This window comes from Glycine soja, chromosome 10, assembly GCF_004193775.1.
Source record: "Glycine soja cultivar W05 chromosome 10, ASM419377v2, whole genome shotgun sequence".
Lineage (NCBI taxonomy): Eukaryota > Viridiplantae > Streptophyta > Magnoliopsida > Fabales > Fabaceae > Glycine > Glycine soja.
This window is the reverse complement of record NC_041011.1, coordinates 11,321,687-11,348,714: the sequence shown is the minus strand read 5'-3', so window position 1 is coordinate 11,348,714 and position 27,028 is coordinate 11,321,687. Positions and strand designations below refer to the sequence as shown.

The window sequence follows — 27,028 nt, the reverse complement described above, 5'->3', positions numbered from 1 at the left end:
GTGCTATTGCGTATTACATACGAAAGTAGCTAGCATGACGCTTTCCCGTGATCAATATTCAATACATACAGAATTCTTATGCATGTGATAAATCGTCATCGAAATGAATTTTGCATCCGATAGAACGTAAGTCATTTGGGGCACTATCTAGTACGTTAATGTAATTAGTACTACAAGCTACAAGTCAATGTTTAATTAAATATACATTGTATTAACCGGGACCTTGCCCCAAAGGTTGGACCTAGATATGCTATATAAGCGGGCATTCATGAGAACAAAATAATTAATGGTAATATGGTAAACTTGGAAAATATCATTGATCTTATACTAAGATACATATACCACGTAAATCTTTGACCCACTGTTACAGAAAATATTTTTAACATCGGTTAGTAACCATAGTTAAAAGTGAATCACTTTTAAAATCAATTTTTCAAATAATGTAAAAAATCATTTTTACATTAGTTGTGACTTCAACCTATATAGAAAAGTAATTTGATGGAATTTTAATCTTCAAATTACTTTTCTACCGTGCTTATTATTTTTACAATGTTTATCTACATCAGTTATCCATATAAGTATATCAGTTCTTCATAATTAATTTTGACTTGTTCATGTTCTGAAAACAAAGAAAGTACTTTAAAATTCCAAGCTTGATACTAATCTAAAGTGAAATATTTGTCAAATATATAAGATTTATATGGTGATGTAAACCAATTGATTAGAACATTCAATAAATTAGTTTCTTATGTTTGAAATAATGAAAACTGAAATTCATGGAGAGATGCAAGTTGGGCACTATGGGAGCAATTGCTCCCCATAAGATAATTTTTTTTTCTTAATTCATATTTGATAAAAAAAAAAATTGTCCTCATAAAAAATAGGTATTGTCCTTGTAGACAATTTTTTTAGATGAATGTAAAAAGTTGTGATTAAGAAATAAAAGAGAGAAAAAATTTATATTAATTTTATCATTTTATTTTTCTAATTTTTACCATTTTGTTCCTATAACATTAGACAAATACGGGAAGTCAATGACAAACACATTCGTAGGATCAATTGTAACTTGTAAAAACCTACATAAGTAATTTGAATTTTTTCATCATAAAATTATATTTTGTGAAAAAAAATTATAATATTTTTCTCCTGTGAAATATAATATATTGGTTTCTTGCTCTCACTAAATAAATTTTCTAAATTCACCTTATTGAAATCCAAAAGTTTATTATGAGGCAAAGACACTCCTCATGAATATCTAATTGATTCAGAGATAACAAATATTACATTCCTCTCCCATATACTTAAGAGTAGAAAAAAATGCAACTAAGATACCAAATAAAATGTTTGCTAATTTCTAACAGGAAAGTATTTAGCAATGGACCCTTGAGCCATTAGGGCTTTGCTCGGGTTGATACATAGGCAATCGTGGATCTGTTTATGGTGGGAGAGCTAAGAATGTCTTCCACCATGGGAATGTTTTTGCAACCGTTAAATTTCATTCATTTTAAATTAATGGTTGTAATTTTTTTTTCATTTTTTTTCTTTTTTTTTTATCTTTTTCTGTCTTTCCTTATTTGACCTTTGATTTTATCTCTCCTTCACCACTAAGCAGATGGAGTCAAACCGTGAGTAGGTGCAGTGATTACAAATGAGGAAACAAAAGCAACAAATGACATCCTCAGAGTTAAGACCATGGACGTCTGTAAGGGCAGTCATGGAGAGGTGGTGGCTGTCGACAAGAAAAAAGGCCTTGTCCAAGTGTAAATTGGGCAAATGGAAAAGAAAAAAAATGAAATAAAAATCACAACCATTGATTTAAAAATGAATGAAATTTAATTGTTGTAAAAACTTTCCCATGGTGGGAGGCATTCTAAGTTGTCCCACTCTATACAAATATACAATCATAATACTTTTTGTTTCTATGGAGTTCCAGATGAGATGTTTGTCTTTCTTCCTTCTCTCTCGTCTTAGCGGGATCTCTGACCTCCTATCCTGGTGTGAGGTGAGGTACCTACAAAAAGGACTCTAACGATCAAGTTAGATGAGCCCAAGGTGTTTAAGTATCTGTATATAAAGTATTCGAAAAATGAAACCGGTGGTCTTTCCTCTAGGTCTATATATACATGTCCAATCTTAAGAAAGTTATGTCTTTCAACAATTCATGTTGACTAACTACTCCTCTAAGTGTTATGTGTGATCATGGGGGGTAGAGGGCCACCACAATCCGAGTACCTACCGAGTTCATGGGTTGTACAATACATAAGTCCCCCAAGCTCCAAATTCATTAAGAATGATAGAGTTTTATATGTGTTGTCTCTAGCCATGTCGAGGACTTTGGCCTTCTGATCCTATACTAAGTTCATAGGTTGTACGACACATAAGCCCTACATGCTCACGTGATTAATGTAGTCGAGTTGTATAAAACAAGCAAATTTGCCACATGAGTTTAGACTGAATTGTAGCAAATGGACGCGTTTCCCACGTGTGTCTCCTCTCTTCCAAACATCGAGAATTTTCAAAATATTAAATTTTTGGTGATATGCGTCTTGATCCATGTGATTGGCTATGTGATGACCCTTGGGTGTCTTGTCACTTAGGAAGTGCAACTGGACAAGCTTAACGTCATGACACTTCTGTGAACTTCTATTGCTTTGTTTCTTGTGTTGCCTAGTTAGCAAGTGTAACTTTTAAAGTGACTTTTGGAACAAAACGTTTGGATTGAGGGTCATCAGGGTTGGGTTCCACTTGTGGATTGGATTTGAGAAATAGAGTCATGTTGGTGAGCTTTAAGTGAAGGGTTGTGAAACCCTTATAAAAGGGGTACTTCGTATTGTCCTTGTTTTCTTCGTTCTTGCTTTCTTCGATTGGCCTCTATTTTGTTGCTTTTCGTCTAGTGTAGGTACACCCCTTCAATCTCTGCTTTTATTATCTAGCCATCTATGTCTTCTTCTACTACAGAAGATGGGTCTTCCATTCGTGATAGGTTTCTTGTGGGTAGGGAGGTTAGGTGTATAGGGGAATCTGAAAGTTGTTAACTCCTTGGCAAGTGTACCAATTCGTCCAAGTAGTATTTTAAAACGGTAAGACCGAGTATCGAGTCCACAGGAACTTTGACTGTACTCAGAGTTTGTATATGTCCAATTTTAAGCAATTAATAAATTAAATTTGATATTAGTCGAATAATGATATGGAATGTAAAATTCAACATAAATAAAGATAATTAAGTAGAACACATTAAAGAGATAGAACACAACACTCAGGGGGTGAGTTGTCGGTTGAAGCAGAGTTACGAAACATGTTGGGACTCAACCTACAAAAACTAGTCTTGATGCAACATTAAGGATTTTTCACTATTTAACATTATTCTGATTATTACCTTCATCCGCTGACCTACCTTAACCTTGATCCCTCATGTGAAAGAGCCTAAAATACCTAATTCCACTCCTAATCCCCTAAAAGCTACATCAAATAATTTGCTTAAAGAATAAATATGCATAAATAAAGCTAAATAATACCATTTTATCCCTAGACATGGATTACCTAGATGTTCTTTTCAAGTTCTTAGGAGATAAACATTTTCCAATGCATAAACCCTATAACACTACATGAGTATGGGTGATCAAGCCATAAACATGATATTAAACATAGAAAAGACACAATAATATCAAAATAGCATTAAATAGATAGTTAGAATCATTACATCAAGAGTGTTTGGTTTCTAAGCTCCCAACAATGGAGGTTTAGCCTTTCATTGTCATGAGAGACTTACTGATACAAAAAGGAAACAAGAGGTATGGAAGAAAATGGAGGAAATGGTCCCTAAGTGAGTGGGTTCTCCCTCTTCTCTCGTGTCCTAGCTCCTTATTTGGTCCCCAAAAAAAATTGCCCTTTGGTTTCTCCATTTTTTTCCTTTAAAACACGGCATAGTTGTGTTTTTTGACATTGACTGTGTGCTAAGCCTGCATGTGCGTGCTGAGCGCACATGCAAAGTCCAGCTGGCATAAGTGAATGCATGCTAAGTCGCCAAAGATGTGCTAAGCCTGGCCTCCAAGTTTGCTCCTCATGTTGAGCGGCTGTTGACACGCTGAGCGCGCTACTCCAGTTCTTCAACCCTCTTCCAGGCCTCCTACTGTGTAATTCTACAAAAAAAAATACAACTAAAAATACTGTAAATTAACTAACTTTAGTATCTACTGGATGCAAACTCACAAGAAGATAAATCCTAATTTTTTAACACAAAAGAAGCAATAAAAGAGAGGAAAATTAAATAATTGCTATGTGATTTAAATACTCAAATTACATATGCATAGCAATTATCAAAAGTGAGGATGATTTTTCTATTTCGTCTATTCCTCTATCATTGACTCTGAGAGAAAGTAGGTGGCAGTGATGAGGTGGGGATTTGTAAGGAAAATGAGGAGAAGAATAAGAGGGAATTAGAGGGAAACTTTAGGAAAGTTAAGAGACAAAAGAGGGACAATGCTATAGTAGGTGGTAAAAAATTTAGGAAGAATAGGGAAGGCAAGTTTTCCCTTATTACTATTCCTAGGTACGAGTGGGTTTCTACTATGGTCAACTCGTACCCTACACAATTTCAAACACACGACTTGATCGAGAGGTTCAAAAGGGGGATCGACATGACAATCTTTGATGATGTCGAGTTATTGATTGTAGAGCCTAATAACGTTGAGGAGGGCATTTTTATGAGAGTGTCAAATGGTGAGGCTGACTTCGTATATATGTATGAGGATGTGTTTAAGGAGATGGATGTTCAATTTCCCTTTTTGGATTTTGAATGTGAAATTTTGAGTCTGATGAATGTTGCATCTGTTCAACTTCATCCTAACATTTGGGCCTTTTTGCATGCTTTTCAAATTCTTTGTAAGAGTTTGAAAATAGAAACCATCGTTAATAAGTTCATGTACTTCTATCAATTGAAAATAGGTGTCAAAGTTGGTTAGGCTCCTTCAATGTCTATAAGTTCAGGAAACTATTTCTGTTGTGCAGTCATTCCATGAAAAATTTCAAGTCAAATTTTTTTTGCGTTCATCCTAACCTCGCCTGGGAGACTCGAAAGAGTTATTCTTCAAGTAGGATAGGAGAACTCCAAAATTTCCCTTTTATTGACAATATTTCCCCTTCAAATTCAAATCTCATCCCCACCAAATATTGTTGACCCGAAAGATCAAAGATATTGAGATTATAAGAGAATGGTTGCATGAGATGTCTTATAAATTCATTATGGTTATTCCCAACTCGCATTTCCTTGATCATGTTCTAAGTAGTGAGTATTTTTATTTTGTAATGTTATTTATTAAATTGTTGGCGTATTGAATAGTTTTTTTTTTGTTTTGCAGTATTCAAAAAGGGCTATGACTACATGAACCTAAAGAGTTTGGTTGATGATGACTAGACGGATCTCGGGAAGATGAAAAAGAGGAAATGAGTTAAGGAATCTTCCAAATCCAACCTTGGGAAAGGCTCTACAACTCCTGTGGAAGAGCAAGTTGAAGGCAACCATACCAATGTGGGGATCCTCTACGTAAGTCAAACAAAGGGGGAGAAGAAAGGTTTGGAAGATGAGGCGAAGAAGAGGAAGAGTAATGGAGATAAAGAACCAACTGAGAAGTTGGAGAACGAAAAGATAGAGAGAAAGAAGCAGAGAAAAAAAAAGAGAAAGAGGTGGAAATCACTCAGAAGCTGGCCAAAATTGAAAAAGAGAAGAGGACAGACTCATAAGTCGACTTTGCTTATGTCCAAGGATAATCCAAGCTCTAGAACAGTGTGAGTGAACAAAGTTGTCTTGAGTTATCACAAAGGCAAACTACGTCGGCTAGATCATGTTTCTGTTGCTTCTAACATTATATCTCTTTGGAATGCCAACTTGACTGGTCCACCATTCATCCAATCATTTGCTTTTGAGTCAAACCAATCGCGATATGATGGATTATGTTGGGCCGGTGGAGAGTTTGGATGCTATAGAGATCTTCCTTAGCCGATCTTTTGTTGTTGTGCACCATTGGCAGGAGACAGTGTCAAAAGCTTACGAGAAGAGTAAAGTGATGTTTGTACAAATGAAAGCCATAAAGGTTGAGGTCAGAAAAACTAAACAACTTGGAGCAATGGTTGTTTGACTCCATGTTTATACAAATGATTCTACAAAACTTAATGTGAATTGTGATGTTGTGGATGGCGAGATTGCCAGAGAGTCCCAATTTTACTTTGAGTCCGACAAGGAAGAAAAGATCGAAAGAAGAGGTTGAGTCCAAGTGATTAGCATAATGAATGAAATGTTTTTTGTTTCAGTGTTTGTTTTGTAAAAGTGAAGTTTTAATGAATGAAATTTGAAAGGAAAATTTCCCCTATATATCTTTGTTTTATATTGGATGAATGTTTTATGGTTTGGACTTGACCTTTGCTTATTTTCTTAAAAATTGAGGTTCGGATCCGACCTCTTGAGAAGTGCTTGAAAAAGTTGAGGTTCAGATCCGACCTCTGGTCATTAACTAATCTCAGTATATACTATTAAATAAACTAGTGAATAACAAAATAGATGAACCAATACATAACTTGGGCGATGTATAGTCTAAAAGGATTTCATTGATGATTTAGTTCATAAGGGACCATCCTTTTACATGGATACTCAAGTGTGCCTTGTTAAAACCTCTTCAAAAAAAACCCTTATTTTTTTACAAGTGGAAAATAATACTGAAGTAAGAAAAAAAGTGCACTACCCGATTTTAACTGTAGTAAGGCCTTATATAAGTTGCATTCTGAGTCCTAGGGATGGCCCTTTCTGCCATGTCTTCAAGCCTATAAGCGTCATTCTGCAAAGATACTATAACACGGAATGGGCCTTCCTAATTTGCCGCAAGTTTACCTTCCAAGTTATCTTTTCTAGCATCTCCTTTTAACCTCCAAACCATATTGTTAGCTTTGAAGCTTCGTTTCTTGAGCTTGGAGTTATATTTTTTAGACACTCTTGTTTTACATGCTTCTTCATGGAATCTTGCTTCACCTCGGACTTCCTCGGCCAAGTCCAACTCTACTGCTAGTGATTCTGAGTTATTAGACGTATTGAACATTATTCTTCACAATGAAGGTTCGTCGATTTCTACAAGTATCATAGCTTTAGTACCATAGGTTAGCCTAAATGGTGTCTCCTATGTGGCAGATTGGGGAGTACAATGGTACCCCCAAAACATGCTTGGGAGCTCATCAACCCATAACCCTTTAGGGATCTTTGACAATGTTTTTCGTAACTCAGTGAGGATGACTTTGTTTGCGGCCTCTACTTGCCCATTGGTTTGGGGATGCTTTGCCAAGGATGTCAGATGTCTAATGTCAAGTTGCTTAAGAAAATCTTCATAGCCTTTTTCCATGAATTTCTTTCTATTGTCTGTCATGATGGGTTCAGGTAAGTCATATCTATAGATAATATTCTTCCATGTGATCTTTTGCACCTTTTGAGTTGTGATGTTTTCCAAGGGTTCTGCTTCAATCCACTTGGTGTAGTCCATAGTGATGAGGAGGAACTTGATTTGGGTTTTGGTTATGGGAAATGGCCTTAGAATATCCATTCCCCACATGGCAAAAGACCAAGGAAATGTGATATTGTGAAGCTCTTCAAGTGGTGTGTAGTGAACGTTGCTGAATTCCTAGCATTCTTTGCATTTTTTAACATATTCGATACAATCTGCCCTTAATCTTGACCAAGAGTAACCAGCTCGTATAAATCTTGTTGCCATGTTGCGCCCTCTAGTGTGCATTCCATAATTTCCCCTATGTACCACGTCCAAGACATACATTGTGTGATCCTTGCTAACACACTTCAACAAAGGTCATGAGACTGCTCTCCTGAACATTTCATTGTTTATGATAACGTAATGTGAAGCTTGGAGTTTTATTTTTCTGGCTTCCATTGCTTCCTGGGGTAAGGCATCATTAACCAAGTAGGTTTATATCAGAGACATCCAACCATCGGAGGCGACTCAACTAGAAAAGACTTATGTAACCTCGGTGGTGTGGGAAGTGAGGGTCTCTTGAATAAATGTCCAGTGTTGACCTGGCCTCTTAGTACTTGTAAGACGAGTTAAGGCATCTACTCGGTTATTTTGTTCTCTATCAACGTGTACAAGTTCCTTCTACTCGAAACACTCCAAAAGTTGTTTGACTAGGTGATAGTATTTTTGCATTTGCGCTTTTCTGGCTTGAAACACTTCATTAACATGCTCAGTGATGAACTTGGAGTCGCTTCGACATTTCAATTTTTCACGCTGACTTCAATTGCTAACTTTAGGCCTGCTTTGAGAGCTTCATATTCTGCTTGTCTGTTTGAAGCTTTCTAATCAAACTTTATTGATTGCTCAATGGAGACGTTATCCGATCCTTCGATGGTAACACCTACGCCGCTGTCCTTGCTATTGAAGGCTCCATCTACATACAAAGTCCATCAACCTTCATCGTTGTCCTCGGTAGGGGGAGTTCGACTATGAAGTTGGCTAGACATTGTCCTTTAATGGGGCCTTATGGCTCAAATTGTAGGCTAAACTTCGAGACCTCAATTGACCATGCTACCATTCTTCCGGTGAGTTCTAGTTTCCTATGCATTTGTTTTAATGGATGATCAGTTTTCACTATGATTTGATGGCTTTGAAAATACTGTCTTAACCGTATGGAGGAGTTGATTAGTGCTAGGGCAAGCTTTTCTATTGTCTGGTATCTCTTTTCTGCTCCTTGAAGTACTTGTTTGGTGTAGTAAATCAGCACCTGCTTCTACGTTTTTCTTGTAAGAGAGTTAAGCTTATCGCATAGTTTGAGATAGACGTGTATAACAACAACTCAGCTCCAGGTGTGGGCCAAGTAAGAATAGGCGGAGTTGCAAGGAAGGTCTTGAACTTGGAAAACATTTTTTTGCATTGTTGGTGCCATTGGAAATTTGTTGGTTGCTTCAACAATTTGAGGAAAGGTTTTTCCTTTTCGACCATATTAGGTAAAAAAATGAGACAAAGATACTAACATACATGTCATCTTTTGAACCTCTTTCAGGTTTTGTGGGTTTCGTATAGCAATCACTCCTATGCATTTGTCTATGTTGGCTTCGATACACCTGCAAGTGTTCATAAAGCCTAAAACTTTACCACCTCAGTCATACTCGAAAGGTGCAATTTTTGGGTTTAATCGCATGTTATGCTTTTTGAGTTCCACAAATAATTTCGCCAAGTCTCTCAAATGGTCTTCTGAATTTGATGATTTCACCACCATATCATCAACATAAATTTCAATATTCTTCTCAGAAGACCTTGTCCATTAATCTTTTATATGTAGCTCCAACGTTCTTAAGACCAAAGGGCATGACTTTGTAGCAATAATTTACATCTTCCGTGACGATTGCGGTTTTGCTTTCGCCTGGTGGATACATCTTGATATGATTGTAACCCGAATATGCGTCGAGAAAACTCAAAATTTTATATCCGTAGGTGCCATCGACAAGTCGATCAATCTTAGGAAGCGAGTATACATCCTTTAGGCAAGCCTTGTTAAGGTCTGTGTAATCGACACACATTCTCCACTTTCCATTGGATTTCTTGACTATCACAATGTTTGACAACCATGTTGAATACTTGACTTCTCTGATGAAGCCAACCTTGATCAGTTTCTCGGATTCCTCTTTCACAGCTTGTCTCTTTCCTTCACCAAGCTTCCTTCTTCTTTGTGCTATTGGTTTTGCTTCAGAGAAGAAAGAAAGCTTATGGCATATGAAATTGCGATCTATGTCGGGCATGTCAGCGACACTCCATGCAAACAGGCTGGCGCTATGTTTCAGCACCTCCTTGATCTTCTTTTGAAGGTGTTTGTCAAGTTGCTTCCCTATTTTGGTGAATTGCAAATGTAATCCTTCAATTGGTGTTTGCCTTATGTCTTCTTCATCTCTCCTCAGGTCAAAGTTGACTCAACTGCTCACTATAACTCCTCCCTCACTATTGATGTCTACCACGTTGGTGTGCCTCTCAGGGGAAAGGATGTATGGTATCACTAGCAGGCTTTTGGCATAACATTCTCGGGCTTCCATCTTATCTGCTCTAATAGTGATGATGTCGCCATTCAGGTTGGGGAACTTCATCGCGAGATGCGACATTGAGACGATCACGCCTAGAGTGTTTAACGATGTTCATCCGATTAAGACGTTGTAGGAAGTGTCAGTGTCGATAAGGATGTATTGGACGAGTAATGTTCTTGACAAATCTCCCATTCCAAAGGTGGTTTTGAGCTCTACAGCACCATGGGTGTGGACTTGTCCCCCTGCAAAACCAATTAAGGGTTCTAGATGGGGTTTTATTATTTTTGGAGAGATGTCTAACCTTTTAAAAATGGAAAAGAAGGCTATATCGGTCGAGCTGCCTCTATCTATTACAACTTTTCTGACATCCCAATTGGTGATTGTTGTAACATCCCATTTTTCGTAAAATAAAATAAAATAAAAAGATATTTTATTTATTCATTTGATAGGAAATAAAATAGAATTCATTTTTATAAAATAAAAAATAGACTAAATAAAAGGCTCAGAGTACCATAGCTATAAATAGAGATGTAATAGGTTACTCTTTACATTTACGATATGTCTCTACACTCTCTCTTTCTCTCAAATTTGTTTTTCCTTCTTCCTTTCCCAAAACCCTTTATTTTTTCCACATACACTCAAACCTATCTTAGTAAAATAAAGATCCTAGACTTGTTAACCGTTGGATTATCGTGAAATTTGAAGGCGTGGTTCGGAACTTATTTTGTCACACACTCACCGTTGGGATTCTCTAATGTCTATGATAGAAGAAATTTCTCTCGCACTGAGCTTTCACTTTTCCTGTAGACACCCAAAACCTGTCCGAGTAAAACTACGACCCTGGACTTGTCAAACGTTGGATCATCATGAAATTTGGACATTATCTTATGAACCAATTTTTGCACATTCTAGCCATTAAGATTTTCGAAATAATGTATTTGCAGAGAGAAATTAGTTTCACACGTTGATAGTAAAATGAAGGCTACAATCTCTTCTCATTCTCTAATGCTTGGAAACCCTAGCAAAGCAAATAGAGAAAAAGCTTGAGGAATCTTAGGGAACTATTAGAGATGATGCTATCACTGGCGGATTACACATGTGAGCCCACTTAGAGGTAAGGGATGAGTTTATCGCAATTGGAGTTAGAATGAACATGTATCGGGATCCTTAGGGAATCAAATTGGGATTTATTTTGGGATGTTTATTGAATTATAATTTTTCCTTTATGATTATAAATACAATATTGTTGTGTTTGACTGACCAATTGATGTCCTGATACAAATTGGTTGATAAAATTGAGCGCTCTTGGTATTTTCGTGTTTTTAACCTAGGATTTTGATTCATTGATTTTGATATGATTGTGTGAAATTTTTTTAGGCGTTTTACTCCCCATGTTGTGAGAAGCATTTTTGTATAAATTGTTTGTACTTTGGACAAGATTTGCTAGATTTGCATGATAAATTGTTGTATTGAGATTATAAAATTGTGATTAAAATTGTGCCAAAGTGATAAATTGAATATGTGATGAATTGTGAGATAACATGCTACTTTGAGTTCATAACATTGTTTTTGGGATTGAGTATAAGTGCAAAGTTGAACATGTGTTAATTTGTGAGATACACGTAAACATGTGATGGTGGATTGTGACGTTGTGATATGTTAAAATTATGGACATGAAATTTGGTAGTGAATAAATGTGTGGTTAACACTTGATGTGACAATACTTGTGTTGTGAGCTGTGAATTATAAAATAACCCGACTGGTGTTTACCTTGAGAAAAATGTTTATGCGCAGTGTTAAAGGGAAAGTGTAGGATTCCTAGTTAGGAACTGCAGCACAATGTGTTAAACGTGTTTGAAACACGAGTGTGAGGTCGTGGGTATTGTATAATTCATTATAGGTGTCTACGTGCAAAAATTATTTTAGGGGTTGGACCTGAATCAAGAAGGTGAGACCCTAACAAATTCTTTGGAGTCTAAGCCTTGGGGATAAAGACACTTGGTTTGAGTGCTCCTTTAAGCCTATGTTGATCCCATATGGTTGGAGCATTCTCACAAAATAGAGTGGCCTTGACTGGTCACCTTATGATTTTACTTAGTGTGAGTGACCTGACATACTCATTGTGTGGTGTGTCTTGTTATGTACTCCTAAGCGCCCCAATGTGATTTTTCACTTACATGGTACCACATTGCATATAGGCTTAAGTCTTAGTATAATTGTTGCATAACTCTTGCTAATTTTATATTATGAAATTGATGAGTGATATTACATTTTGACCTGAGTGTGTGATTAATGTGTAATGTGATTGGTGATTGAAAAATGAATTTTAAATGATAAAGTGGTGAAGTGATGTGGATTGTATTAAGTTAAGCTATGTTATAAATACTTCCATAATTTATTTTGATTATGTCTTTGTTTATTTTTTTTTAAATGTGATAACTCACTCCCTGTGTGATATTTATGTTTGGATCTTGTGATGCTCTCGAACCTTGTGTTCGTGGCAACAGATGACTAGGTGGATGACTTTAAAGAACCTCATGTTAGAGGATATTGGGACACAATGCTCTGATAGGGTGTGACATTGGGGATGAGTTTTATTTTAATTGCATGATGTTATTTTATTTTATTTTACCTTACTGATTTAACAAAATTTCTTTTGTAAACTTGACAACCTTGTTCTGAGTCGGATATGTTTTTAATAAGTTTTATTTGGTAATAATGAAGTGAATGTGAACCTTTTACTCACGTGAATTTTTTTTATCTGTATTTTTATATTTTTATTTATTTATATGTATGCCGGGGTAGAGAATGTCACAATTGCAACTATAATCATCATTGGGTTATCTTGCTATGGATCGACTCCTGCGAAGTTGGCATCTGTGAATGTTATTGGAGGGAGTGGTTTCTTAGCACGTGTGACATTGATATGGTTTATGCTTTTGATGGTTCACAAGTGTCTTTTTCGGGCTAACTTGGTGCCTCCTCTGCCAGCGAAACCACTTACCATAATGTTAATAACTTCTCATCTCCCTCCTCCCTGGATTGTTGAGGTGCCAACTTGGTCTGCTTGGCTTTTATTTGTTCTTGCTTTTCACCAGGGACTTTTTGTCCTAAGCTGCCATGATAACTTCCTCAGCCCTTGCCCCAACCTCTATATCTGCCCATGTTGTTATTAGGGGTGTATATGTAGTTTGCAAGGGTGCCTTTTTGTATGAACTCTTCTATTATGTCTTTCAGGGCCACACACTCCTCTATGGTATGGCCAAAGTTTTGTTAATGTCAACATTGCTTGGATTTGTCTGCTGAGTTGACCGGCTTGGTTGGAGGAGGTAGAGACAACATTTTTGTGTTGAATGCTTCCTCCAATAATCGTGCTTAGCTGACGTTTAATGGTGTGCAGTGGTTGTACTTCGGTAACCTACTAGATTTTTTTGAAGGATTTATCTTGAATGGGCCTTACTTTGTCTTTGGTGAGTTCCTCTTTTTCTGCTCTCCAAAACGTATTTGGTTGTGGAAAGTAGATAATTCCTCCATCTGGATGATCTTGTCACTTTTGCTCGGAGTTCGTCCAAATCTTTGGGTTGTTTCCTACAGAGGTTGTCGATGAACATCCCAAGCTTTAGTGTTGTGATCATGGAATGCAGTGTGACACCGAGGTCAAGATCTCTAATTTTGACGAAAATAGTCATGTATCTCTCCATGAACGACTGCAATGATTCTTCATTAGCTTGACATAGATTGACCAAAGCTACTGATGTTGTGTGATGAGGACGGATGGTTGCATATAACGCTATGAAATGTTGGGCTAAGGATGTGAATGAATCAATAGATCATAGGGGGAAGCGCTTGTACCACGTTAGCATTGGTCCCTTGAGGGAGGTGGGGAAATCCTTGCACAAAACGGCATCATCATTGGAATACAAGTTTACCCAAGTGGTAAATGCATCCAAATATTCATCCAGATCTAATGTTTTGTCATATCTTTCAATATTTAATGACTTCTAGGTTATGGGCAGAGGTATGTCCATGATGCCATCAACGAATGGGTGCAACTGAATGGCATCATTGTGGATGTTCAGGGACCGAAGTTTGGAGTGGATTGGGGTTTCCTCCTGATTACTGTAAGAGGAGAGAAGAGTATGGTTTTCCTAGTTTCGTGTTTTGGCATGGGTGGATACTTGAAAGGATGGGGAGTGTGGTAGGGTTAGTGGTGGAGGGGGTGATAGAGGTGGATAATGAATGACAAACCTTGATCTGAGGTTTGTTTTTTCCTCCCTTAACTATTGCATGCCTGCATCATGCTTTTGCCTCGAGGCCTCTAGGTCAGCCTCACTTTTCAATGCATGAATTTCCTATATTGTTGATGTCGTTGCCCTTGTGGAGCGTGTAGACAAATCGGGGTCACCTCTCCTTGATGGTACCATCTTATGGCTGAAGGAAAAAGTTTCCTTGGCCCAACGATGGGAGCCAAATGTTCCTACGGAGTTCCAAATGAGTTGTTTGTCTTTGTTCCTTCTCTCTCGTTGTAGCAGGATCTCTGACCTCCTATCCTGGTATGAGGTGAAATACCTATAAAAAGGACTCTAACGATCAAGTCAGATGAGCCTGAGGTGTTTAAGTATTTGTATGTAAAGTAATTGAAAAACGTACATAATGGTCTATCCTCTAAGTCTATACATACATGTCTGATCTTGAAGAAGTTACGCCTTTTGAGGAGTCACATTGACTAACTGTTCCTCTAAGTGTCGTGGGGTGATCATGGGGAGTTAAAGGACACTACGATCTGAGTACTAGCTGAGTTCGTGGGTTATATGATACACTTTCATTATACGAAAGCTAAGAAAAGTATTAAAATAACAATAAGAAAGCCTTCAAAAAAGCTACCTTATTGTTTTTTAAGATCAAAAATTTAAAATTCCTTCAAAATAGATGAAATTTTAAAAATGAGAAATGATACACATTGAATAATTTATACAAAATTATTTTTTGTATTTATATCTCTCAATTATTATGACATGTAACGAATGATGTGAAAAAGAGAGATAAACACAAAAATTATTATTGTACAAATAACATTTCTCTTTGGTATGATTTTAATAACAAGTTGCAGTTAAATATTAAAAACTAATTTCAAATATATATTTTATCATCAAAATTCAAATATGTTCTTAATATTTATTTTATATATTCTCTTACTGTTTTAATATCAACTGAACAATTTAATTTAACTTTCCATCTCTTTTAATCTATCATTTTTAAAATATTCAATTTTAACTTGAATTTCAATATCATTTAAAAGAAATTATCAATAATTAAAAATGATAATATATCACAATATAAATTGTTTATCATAAATCTAAAATAAAATTTATATGTTTTAAAATATTTATTTACTATAAATTTTAATTAGGCTTAATTGTATTTTTACTCTTGACTTTTTACTTGTTGGCAAATTTTAGCTTCAATTTTTTAATTTGACACATTTTACCCCAAACTTGTGAGAAAGTTGCAAATTTTAGCTCAATCATTATCCATTAATAATCACAAAAATTGGGAGTAAAATTTGTCAAAAAAAAAAAGTTGGGTGTAAATTTTGCTCAAAAATAAAAAGTTGAAGGGAAAAGTGTAATTATATTCCTAATAAAACGAAAGAAAATAAAATTCTTTAAGTTTCTTGAAAGTTTGAGTAAAATGTACTAAATTAATTTGTTAAAGTAAAATTTTTCAAAATTAAAAAATTAAGAATAAAAAATACATGAATTGTTATAAATCTCTGATAATATTTTTAATTTTTATAGATAAAAAAAAAATCGTTGCGATTGATGAGAGAAAAATACACATCCAGGAGGTTTCCTATGGCCTCATTTTGAATTTGAAGAAGTTTCGTCAGCACCAAATATCTTGATGAACTTGGTACTACTTGATAGTAAATGTGGAAGACTGGAAGCTATGAGTATGAATGACTCTTTAAATGCAAGAGATCACGTAACAGATGTGCAACCAATAATACTTGGGTGAATTTGATTTGATTTCTTTTTATTTTTTTATTTTTTTCAATAGTTGATATTTGTTTCTTAACGAATAAGAAATGACTAAGTCTCTGTTCCCGCGTGCTGCTGCTACTACTCAACCTTCCAGCGGGCCATGGGGTCCAATTCTGCTGCATTTTTGGGCCACCATTTTATTTCACTTGCTAAATACATTATTTCAAAAGAAAAGGAAAATTCGTTTAAGAACTAGGGTTTTAGCTTTCAAACCCTCTTTAAGTATAAATTAAACTAGGTATATGATTTGTAAGAATTTCACTATATTCTCTCCTGTTCGACTTGATTTAAAGTCCCTTTTCTAAAGCAAAAGTGAAATTACACTCTCATCTTATATAAATAGGTTAAATTAGCTTTTTTCTTTAATTTATTATGGATTAAAATATGTTTTTAGTCTTTTAAATTTGCATAATTTTTTTAGTCCTTAAAAAATATTCTATTTTTATTAGTCTTTCAAATTATTGAAAAGTTGCTTTTATTTCCTATCATTTTTTGTGTCAACAGTATCACAATTTGTGACGATTTTACACTGTTAGAAATATTTTTTTAATTTAATTTCTTTAAAATAATTTGTTGGAATAGGTAAAAAAGTCATCAAATCATACAAGTAAAATATCTCAGCAGTTTAAAATTGCCAAAAATCATTTTTTCAAAAATAAATTTTAAAAAATATTTTTTGGTGGTTAAAATATCACCACAAAGTGTGAAGCTATGAATCCAATAAATAATGAGGGACTAAAAATAGCTTTTTGAAAATTTGAGGGACTAATAAAAACAATTTTTTTAAGAACTAAAAAAACAATTACCTAATTTTGAATGACTAAAAACATATTTAAGTCTTTATTATTTAGGTTCAATTTAATCTTTCAATTTTTAAAATTGATTCAGTTTGGTCCTTTAATTTTTTTTTGAGTTCAATTTGGTCTTCTAATTTTTAAAATTGATTCATTTTTTATGAAAAATATGCATTTTGTGATAGTTTTAAACAAGTGTGATTTCTTACTGAATGACCGATTTAAAAAAAAATTAGAGTACAAAATTGAACTAAAAACAACTAGAAGATCAAATTGAATCTAAAAAAATAAAGAACTAAAAAATTAATTTAACCTATAGAAATGCTAGTAACGTAAATTTTAATATACTATTTATTTTATGTTCAAATTTATTAAAAATCATAAATTTGTGTGAATATCACTTCTTGTTTGATGAATTTTTATTCTAATTTTATATTTTCAATCAATTTTAAGCTAACAATAAAGTGTGTGTATTGAAGTGTGTTGTTAGCACCCCTCATACAAATATTATTCGTTCTAAAAAAATTATCTCCTAAAAAATAATTTAAATTGTTCATTTGGAGGTGTTTGTTTCAAGTTATAAAATTATATTTTTGGGAATTATATTTTTAGGAATATTATATATATGAGAATATTATTCCCATGGATATGTTCGATTGTCATTAAGAATTTTAGAAAAAAATTAAAACTTATTAAATTATTTTAAAAAAAACTGAAAAAAAATAAGTGAATATGAATAGTTAATTAGTTATTGTAGAAAATATCTTTCATTTTCATAAAAAAATATAAGATATCCAACTCTTAATAGGTGATTAAGAAATATCGTAAACATGTGTATTTCATATTCTTAACACATGAGTATGAATAGTAAGAAGTTCTAATTATGACATTGTAAAAGTAATTTAGTCACTTTTTTTTTGTTCATCACATTTTTTTAAAAATCTTAATTTTAGAGCTATATAAATCATTATGAGTAAACTTGATTAAGTGTCAAACGAAGACAATTAAATATAAATATTTAAATTAAAATATTGTGACAAAAGTGTGAGATTCACATCATATTCTGAAATTTTTTCCTCCAAGAGTAATCTCTTCTTTGCAATCAAGTCAAGGGTAATGGTTTTTAGAGGACAAAAAAACTACCATAAAAAACAAAGAAAAAAAAACTTCAGCTTGAAGATAATTTTTAAATTTTAAAAAAAGGAATATAACTATGATTTGGTTGCGTGCCTAAATTTTAAAATAAAACAATTAAATAAATTATCAAGTATATGTCTTTTTGGGTTAGAGATAGTATCTGTCTCAAATATAGTAATGTGTTAAATATTCATTTGAGCGAATAAATTGATACTGTGAGATTAGAGTAGACAAAAAATTGAATAAAAATTGATGACTTTAATTATGATTTTATACTTTTTTTGTTTTTAAATGTGAGAATAAAAAATAATATTAGAAGATTTATAACAACTTATAAATCATACTCGATCAATCGAAATAGATTCCTTAATTTAATATTTTTTGTTTTAATTAAAAGAGGACTCTTATCAGAAAATATTTGTAAAGATAACGCAGAAGGTCGTAATACCATCATCACCTCGTCAAAAATTGAACATAAAGGTCAAGGTGGGGGAAGAGGGCACCAGCAATAGATTATTATATAATTGATAAATCATTGAAAAGAACTTATTGGAATCTCTTAAGATGTGTATGGGCCAGCTTTAAGCGCCTTGTTTATCCTACAAAGGAAAAAAATAAATAAAACTGCACCCAAAAAAATGATAGAAAATTAAAGAAAACTATGTAGTTTTTTTTTATAAAAAATATCACCATTTATTCCAAAAGCCAAGTGAATTATGAGTTTCTGGCTTTCCTTGGGATGGGTTCATGATTATGAAGGGTCCTTTCTTATTTTTTGCTACATTCTCTTAAATAGATCATTATTAGAATGATGCTTAATAAATTCTTATTATCAAATCCAATCAACGAGGGATAATAAAAGAATGGAAATTGATGTTATATGAGAAAGCATAAAATTCTTTACTAAAAATTTATGAGCATATAAATAATTGGCGTGCTTATTTTATAATTTAAGAAAGTTATTTAAGAATTTGAATAAATATAAATTATTGCTTTCTCACTTCGGTGAGAAAGAATTAATATTTTTTATTCACCTTATTGAAATATTTTTCCTTTTTCTTTTTTTTATTATTTTTACATTTCCAATGAGAAAAATTATTCTTTAATTTTTACTTTTGCATTATTTTCTCAATTCTAGTGAGAAAATATTCTAAAAATGTTTCAAATTCCAAATTTTTCTTAAAAAACATATAAAGAAATATATAATGAAAAATTTAAAAGAAAGATATTTTATTCATTTTCTGTATTACTTTTCCACTTCTAGTGAGAGTGAAAATATAACTATTTTTTTCACTTCCAATAAAAAAAATATTCTTAAAATTCCTTTCTTTTGATAAAATACTCAAGACTTTTAAATGATTGATTTTATAGTTACATAAATAGAATATAAATATTCTACCAAACATAGAGCAGGAATAATGAAATTAGAAAGAAATAATCTCTTCTTTTATGTAACATCCTTTTTAAGAAGAATATATTTATAAAATACATTATTTTTTATTAAATATTTTTTGTTTTTTGTTTTTTTATAGAAAATAATAATAATAATTAAATTATGTTGAGTTAAATGTTTGTGGGCCTTTGATCTTGGAAATCCAATTCAACTCTAAAAATTAACAGGTTCTCTGAAATTCTAGTTTGTTCCTTACAGGTCTTCTTTTTTTCTCTCTTTGGAGATTGTCTCATCAGAATCGCGAATGGATGAGGGAGAAGAAACATAGAGGATCGTCGTTTCTACCGCTTTGTTTGGAGGGACGCATAATTGAGGTAAGGGGAAGTGGGTTATCTCTTCTTCTTTTTTCTTCTATTCTCTTCCCATGGATGAGCAACAACGAGTCACAAATGGACTTTATGATCTTAGGTTTATGTGTATTGTGTGTTTAAATTCTTGGATAGATTGTGAATACCCAAAAGCACTTTCAATTTTGAAGTCATGAATTTATTGTTTGAATGTTCTTAATGTTATCCCTTTTTTCACTAATTGAGGATTATGATTAATTGTGTTTAATTATATATGAGTAATATGTATAAGTTCTACATATGTATACAAGTGTTTTACCACTAGGACATTTGACTGTGAAAGTTTTGTCATTTTTGTGAAGATGGGTATTGTACATCGAACCAAATACTCTTCAAATTAGAATTTGCAGCTGCTTTAAATAAAATTGGCCAAAATCTTCCTTCTATTGAATTAAATTGTGTTTTGATTTGAATTACAGGGTTTGAATTCTTGTGGCCGAATTTCTCATGCTTGAATTCCTTGTGGCTGTGTTTTAATATAATTAGTGTATAGGCATATATGTTCTCAATATATAGATACGATCCTAATTTGTAGTATAAATATATAAATTTATTTAGTGATGTGACTGCAACAATTCATTTTAGATTGTAATTTCATATATGATATATATTTACTTAAGTATATTTCAGGAATCAGTTTGTGATTCATGAGTCCAGAATTTTTACATTTAAAAATATGTACTCATATTATTATTATTATTATAGTATATGTGTGTAAAGCACAGTGACTATATATTTCCCATATATTTAAAAGCTTTGAAGATAAGTATATTTTATTATTAGTATTTTTATACATTTAATTAAATGCCTATATGATGTATTGTTTTCTATTGGTAATTGATGGCTATGATTTTGTAGTGTTATTATGATATGATCTTGAAAATTATTGTTATGTTGTAATTAGAAAATATTATTACTTGATTTTATGCACATGTATATTGTGTCCTATAAATATTATCATGATACATGATGTTTATACTATGATTCAATGCATGATGTCTATGAATGAATGTGAATGCAATATGACATGATATGTGTAGGTGTTACAAAAACATTAGGAGAACTTAGTCCCCACCGAATAGGAATCTCCAAGAGACTTTGAAAACAAATCAAGTGCATATTGTCTCTGAATCATGTATTATGTTGTTTATACGTGTTTTGAAGTGAAAGATGTTTATAAACCTAACCGAGGTCATGAATGAGTGGATGTACGACTCTACCCTTGGGGTGTGACGATTTGAAATCTCCTTTAAGCTCATACTGATCATGTAGGTTGGAGTATCCTTGCAAGGCCGAAACACCCTAACGCGCTACTGGTGGTGTCATCTCAGTGAGAGTGATAATGTCAAGTTGCTCATTGTGTGACAATCCGTTGACTACATGGACTCTCAGGCTACATTCACAAAGTGTTTTTGAAATGGTACCACATGCATGCTAATTCATAAGTTAAATGTGAACCATCCTGCATCTGTGTCTATGTGTATTGAACATTTGAAGTGGATGTTGTGTGTTTGTGTGATACAATTATTTATAATATATCTTTTCTCTTTATGTCTTCTGTGAGTTTTAAATATTTGTGAAATGTATCTTACTTTCCATTTGTTTGTTTTGTTTGTATTTGGACTGAATGTTACTTTTACGGGTGAAACGCTATAAGGTCAAGATGATGATGTGGGAGGAAAAGCTTAGCCCTTTGTTTATTGTCTTTTATTTTTAGTTTTATTTTGGGACAATAAAGCTTTGACGGTTTGTGTGGTTTATTCTTTTATGTAGTGATTTTTTAAAACTAAATTAGTGATTTTTATTTCTTAAGTTTGATTATGCTTTAAGGAATTGTAAGGTAAAATGTGAGTCAATATATTTATATTGACAATATTAGTATTTATTTGAGTTTGAATTATTTGAGTTAAGTATGTAATGATTTTTACCACATGATTATGAAAGTTTTAAATTTATTATTTTATTTCAAAATAAGTTATCTATTTATTTATTAATTAGCTACGCATTAAATGGTGTCTCATCTTCAAATCTCTTATTTTCATTTTTGGTGGGAAAAAAATCTTCAAATTAATTTCTTTCTTTGATAAGATCTTCGAGATTTTTTATAAAAATATTTTTAGGATTTTTCTATTTGGTTGTCTTTAAGACACATTTTCACATTAATATGAACAATGGAACAATACACATATTGATCTAAATTAATCTCTATGAATAATATTGATTAGTGAGAGAAGAAGAATTTACCTTCTTAAAATGTGAATTAAAAAAAGATAACCTTAACATGTTAAATATAATGACCCATGAGAAGAATAATAGAGAGAAAATAAAGAAGATTTGAGTTTAGAGAAAATAATAATTTATGAATATTCTTTCCAAAAAGAATAATTTATTTATAAATATAAAAGACAACTCAAGAATTACGGAAGATAAACATCAAGAAAGATTACTGTAAGTCCTTACAGCAGAGTACAACAAATCAGCAATACTTGCCAGTTCTTTGTCTCCGCAAACGAACAAAAATAGTAATATAAAAACAATTATTTTAGCAAGTATTAAAAATAACAAAAATTAAACTGGAAAATGTTCTTGGTTAAAAAAAACATTTCTAGCATACATAAAAGCTAAAATAAAATCAACATTTGATTTTTTTTAATGGCAACATTTGATCTCATAATGCTAAAATGGGAATTGTCAAATTTGCAGATTTTTTTTATTCTGATTGCAGAAAATATACAAATGGTTAATATAGTTTTTTTAGGGCAAATGCTGCAATGTGTAATAATTACCTTTAAAATTTTAGTTAGTATAGCTAAGCCTGCATTCCTGTTTCAACACAAAAACGAAGAGTTTTTATTTGCATAAAAAAATCAATTTTTTAAGGTATATATATATATATATATATATATATATATATATATATATATATATATATATATATATAAACTAGGAGTTACTGTCAAACAATATAAATGTATACACGACTTTTTTGGTGGAGGCGATTCACAAAGTTTTATAAACTAACAATTAATTATAGTTGCCGAAACGGTAAACTGAAATTCCAACGCTGCAACTTCCTAAACTTCAAGGTCAAAGAACACAATAACTGTGAAGAAAAAAAATTATTGAATCACAAAGATATAATTCCCAAAGCTCTAAAATAATAGCAGTAGTAAAAAGAAAACAGAAAAAGTAAATGGAAAAATGCGTTCAAACTTACTTTGAACTAATTAAATAGTATACATTGACTCTATTTTTATGGGAAAGGTTTCAACTCACACGAAAATGGATCAATAAACACAAAATTTAAATAAATTATAATAAATATTCTTGGTATTACTTTTTAATTAATTAATTTTATTTTGTAGCTAATAGCTGGATCAATAGGCTTTGTTGTTCCCTTCGCTTCCTGGACAACAAAGAGTATTGTACATGCATAAAGAACATAAAAAGTCTTGCCAGAAAGAGTGAAAGCTATTTTTACACATAGGATGACTGGGAGGGAGTTCTTGAATGTGGAATATTTGAACTCATACATGTCGGTTGGCTGTGTTCCCGATTAAGATAAATCCGATTTCATTGTATCGTAGAAAAGAAACTTCGCTTCTAGTTAGGAACCCTAAGCAAACTCCAGTGATATTGAATTAGCGAGAAGGTTTATCTTGGACAACAAAATTATATTGGATCTTTGATTTGAATTTGTACAAGCCACCTTCAACATCGGTTGTGCCAATCATCATTCGTTAGGTGTTGTCTTGAATAAGACACTTGTCAACACAAAATATGAAAGTGCAGTTTAAAGAAGAAGCCAGTTTGGCGACTGAAACCAAATTGATAGTAAAAATAGGCATGTAAAAGATATTGTTCAAGATTAAAGCTTCATTTAATTTAACTGTGCCTGAATGAGTAGCTAGAATCTGTTGACCATTTGATAATCGAGCAATAATAGATGCAATCTTTGTGTATGAAGTGAATAAACTCAAGGAAAAAACAATATGATCAGTTGCACCTGAATCTAGGATCCAAGTGTGTTGATCATGTTTGCTTATGGTGCAAGTAAATGGTATAACAATACCTATAGTACTTTGCAAGCTGAGTGATAGAGTACCCATTTGATTAATTGAAGCAAAGTCCCTCCTTGAGGGAATTGTTGTTCAAGCAAACTCATCAAAGTCTAGTATTGTTGAGCTATAATCATCATTCCAGAGCCACTTGATTGATTATCTGAATTTTGATTATCACTGGTTTCATTTTCTACCACTGAGTTATTTATATTTGCACCTTGAGAAGGCTTATGTAATTGATGCCATAGGGGATAGCTATGCTTTTTATAGCACTCTTCTACCGTATGACCTGTAATGCCACGGTGTGTGCATATTTTTCCATTTCTGCCTCCATTACCTCTACCACTGCCAAATGAGGTTCTACCTCCTCTACATCCCCTAATAGATGAGAAATTCGAACAAAGCCCATTTTTCTTATATTTTCATTTGTGTGGTTGTCCTTTCCACGTATAGCTATATGAAATTGAGTTAGATGTTCTAGCTCCATTAATCACACTATTAAGCATGTTCGAATTCATAAATTATCTCCCTTGATGCACCACACAGGAAAACACCTTGCTTATGGAAGGTAAGGGATCCATCATCAAAATATTAGATCAAACATTAGAGTACTGCTCATTTAATCCTCTCAGAAATTTCATAACCTGATATTGTATTTTTCTTTGCATTATATCCATAAGTGCATTGCAAGTACATTTAGTTGCATAAACACAAAAAGGATTTGGTCTATAGCTTTATAATATTTTAATGGAAGAATCACTTTGTTTGATTGTTGTTAATTCTTATTGCAAATCAAAGATCCTCAACAAATCTCCCTGCGAGTATCCTGACTTCAAATATTCCTAAATGTCTATTGCATATCATCAAGCCACAAAATGCTTTGCCTGATCAAAGTTGACACAAAATGCACTAACCACGAAACCACCATATTATTACATCTCTTCCACGCTGGAAACAACACATGATTTGACGTAGGCTTGCAAATCATTCCATCAACAAACTCTACTTTATTCTTTGCACTCAACGCAATGAGCATCGACCTGCTCTATGAATTGTAATTCATGGGATCAAGAACAGGTGAAACCAATGACATAGCTGGATTTTCACTAGGGTGTAGGCAGCAGGGGCTATGAACATTTTGGGATGAATCTTGCAGAGTATCTTGACTCTCACTCATGATGATCAAAGATGAAAAGGAAGCAAAATTGATTCAATGAAAAGGAAAACAAAATAAAAGGATGCGCAACAAAGCTCTTTAAGTTAAGACCTCTTATACCATCATAAAGTTCATGATGAACATGAACGAACAGAGAAAGAAGCAAAAGCTTGCAGAGAAAGCAACAATTGATCAAATGAATTGAATGAATCTCATTGAAAGAATGAATGATGAATACACGTGTTTCAGCTTATATACAATCAGTTTTTGGCGCCAATCTAACTAATAGAAAATATAACTAACTATAACTGCTTTTAACTATCATAACAGAAAACAATTAGTGCATAACTAATTCTATATGTTGAGACTCACATAATTGAGGAATTTCCAAAAATAAGGGAAGAAGTCTATAGGAAGCTATTTGAAGATATGACTTTTATCTTAGGCAATCAAAGCCTTTAGCTACGTACTCAGCTACCTGAGCTCATTCAATACCAGACAAACAAACATTCATTGGCTACCATAACTACTCATATTAGATATTGGCTTCCTAACTCCTTTAATAGAAGTGCATATGAGATAATCATGTTCAAGAGAACTCTGAGGAAGCATAACCTAGTAAGAAGAAGATCCATCAGCGGTGAAGATCCCAATAACAACTACTTGAACACTACTTATTATACCAACAAATGTTGATTCGATTGGCTTAGATTCAATAGATGTTGAGTTGATAATCGACGAGTAGTAAATTATTATTCTCACCATCTCATTTTATTTGTGATTTTTTTTAACATCTTATTGTCGTGAAATATAGTAATCTCTAGTAGAAAATCAAATTCACCACACTTTAATGGAATCTCTCATTTTTCCCCTCAAAGTTGGAACCTGAAACTAAGGATAAAAATAGGTTAAGTTAGATTAGCCTTTAGTAAGCTTGAACATGATCTTTACTAAAAAATAAATCTTTAACTTGACCTATCTACCACAAGCCTCTTTTAAAGGTTTGACTCGACCTTACTTATAAGTATGTTTAAAAAACTTATTATGACAACTTATAAAATGGCCTATAAGCCACACATTTATGGGCCTAAGTGGGCCTAAGCATGCTTATTAGTAATTATTAATTATATAGCTTTTAAATTATCGTGTAATTTATTATATATAATTATGTATAGCAATATGTCCGTCTATCAAACTTAATAAACTTTTTTTTAAAGCCTAATTAAGGCCTGACATTTTATTTAAATAAACTTTTAAAAAATATCTAATTTTTACTTTTTAATAAACAAGATAGGCTAGGTCAATTCTTATATAAGTCATAACATAAATTCTTGATAGGTTACTTAACCTATTTTCACTCATACCTAAAAATTTGCTTAACAAATTTGAGTTCAATTTCATTGATTCCAACAATATTTTTCATTTCAAAAATATTTTCCTTTCTCCAGTTATTTATTATTTTAAAATATCAAGAAGGTATTGCTTTTTTAAATAATATCTTAAAAACAAATGTACTAGTAGAAGTATAACTTTAACTATACAATATAATTAATTATTTATAAAATAAGAAAACTTTAATCACATAAAATTATTTTATTATAGTTAGAATTAATATAATTAATTATTTTCTTAAAACATAGCACCTTAAATAACAAATAAAACCCACATAATATAAAATGTAGTTAATATATATATATATATATATATATATATATATATATATATATTCAATTTCTCTTTCATTTTATTTAACTTTTTTTTACCTTCCACCTATACCAAAAAAAGGGAAGCACGCTTAAAATTTTCCTAATATTTTTATTTTATCAAATTGGTAGAATGTGATAAATAGTTTTCTTTTTCTTTTGAAAAAAAGAAAGAGGTTAATCATTATTATTATTATAATACTAAAAAATAGTGCATTGAAAAAAAAGTTGTAAATTCCGACAACGACACAAAGCTACCTCAAACAGCTCACT

At 32.5% G+C, this 27,028-nt stretch overlaps 1 long non-coding RNA gene across 1 annotated transcript; it reads left to right on the top strand.

Moving 5' to 3' along the window:
* The first annotated feature begins 19,627 nt into the window (after nt 1–19,627).
* Nucleotides 19,628–21,597, top strand: LOC114370960. The gene is made up of 2 exons (XR_003657972.1): nt 19,628–19,802; nt 21,108–21,597. It is a non-coding gene; the product is annotated as an uncharacterized LOC114370960 (long non-coding RNA).
* The last annotated feature ends 5,431 nt before the right edge of the window (nt 21,598–27,028 follow it).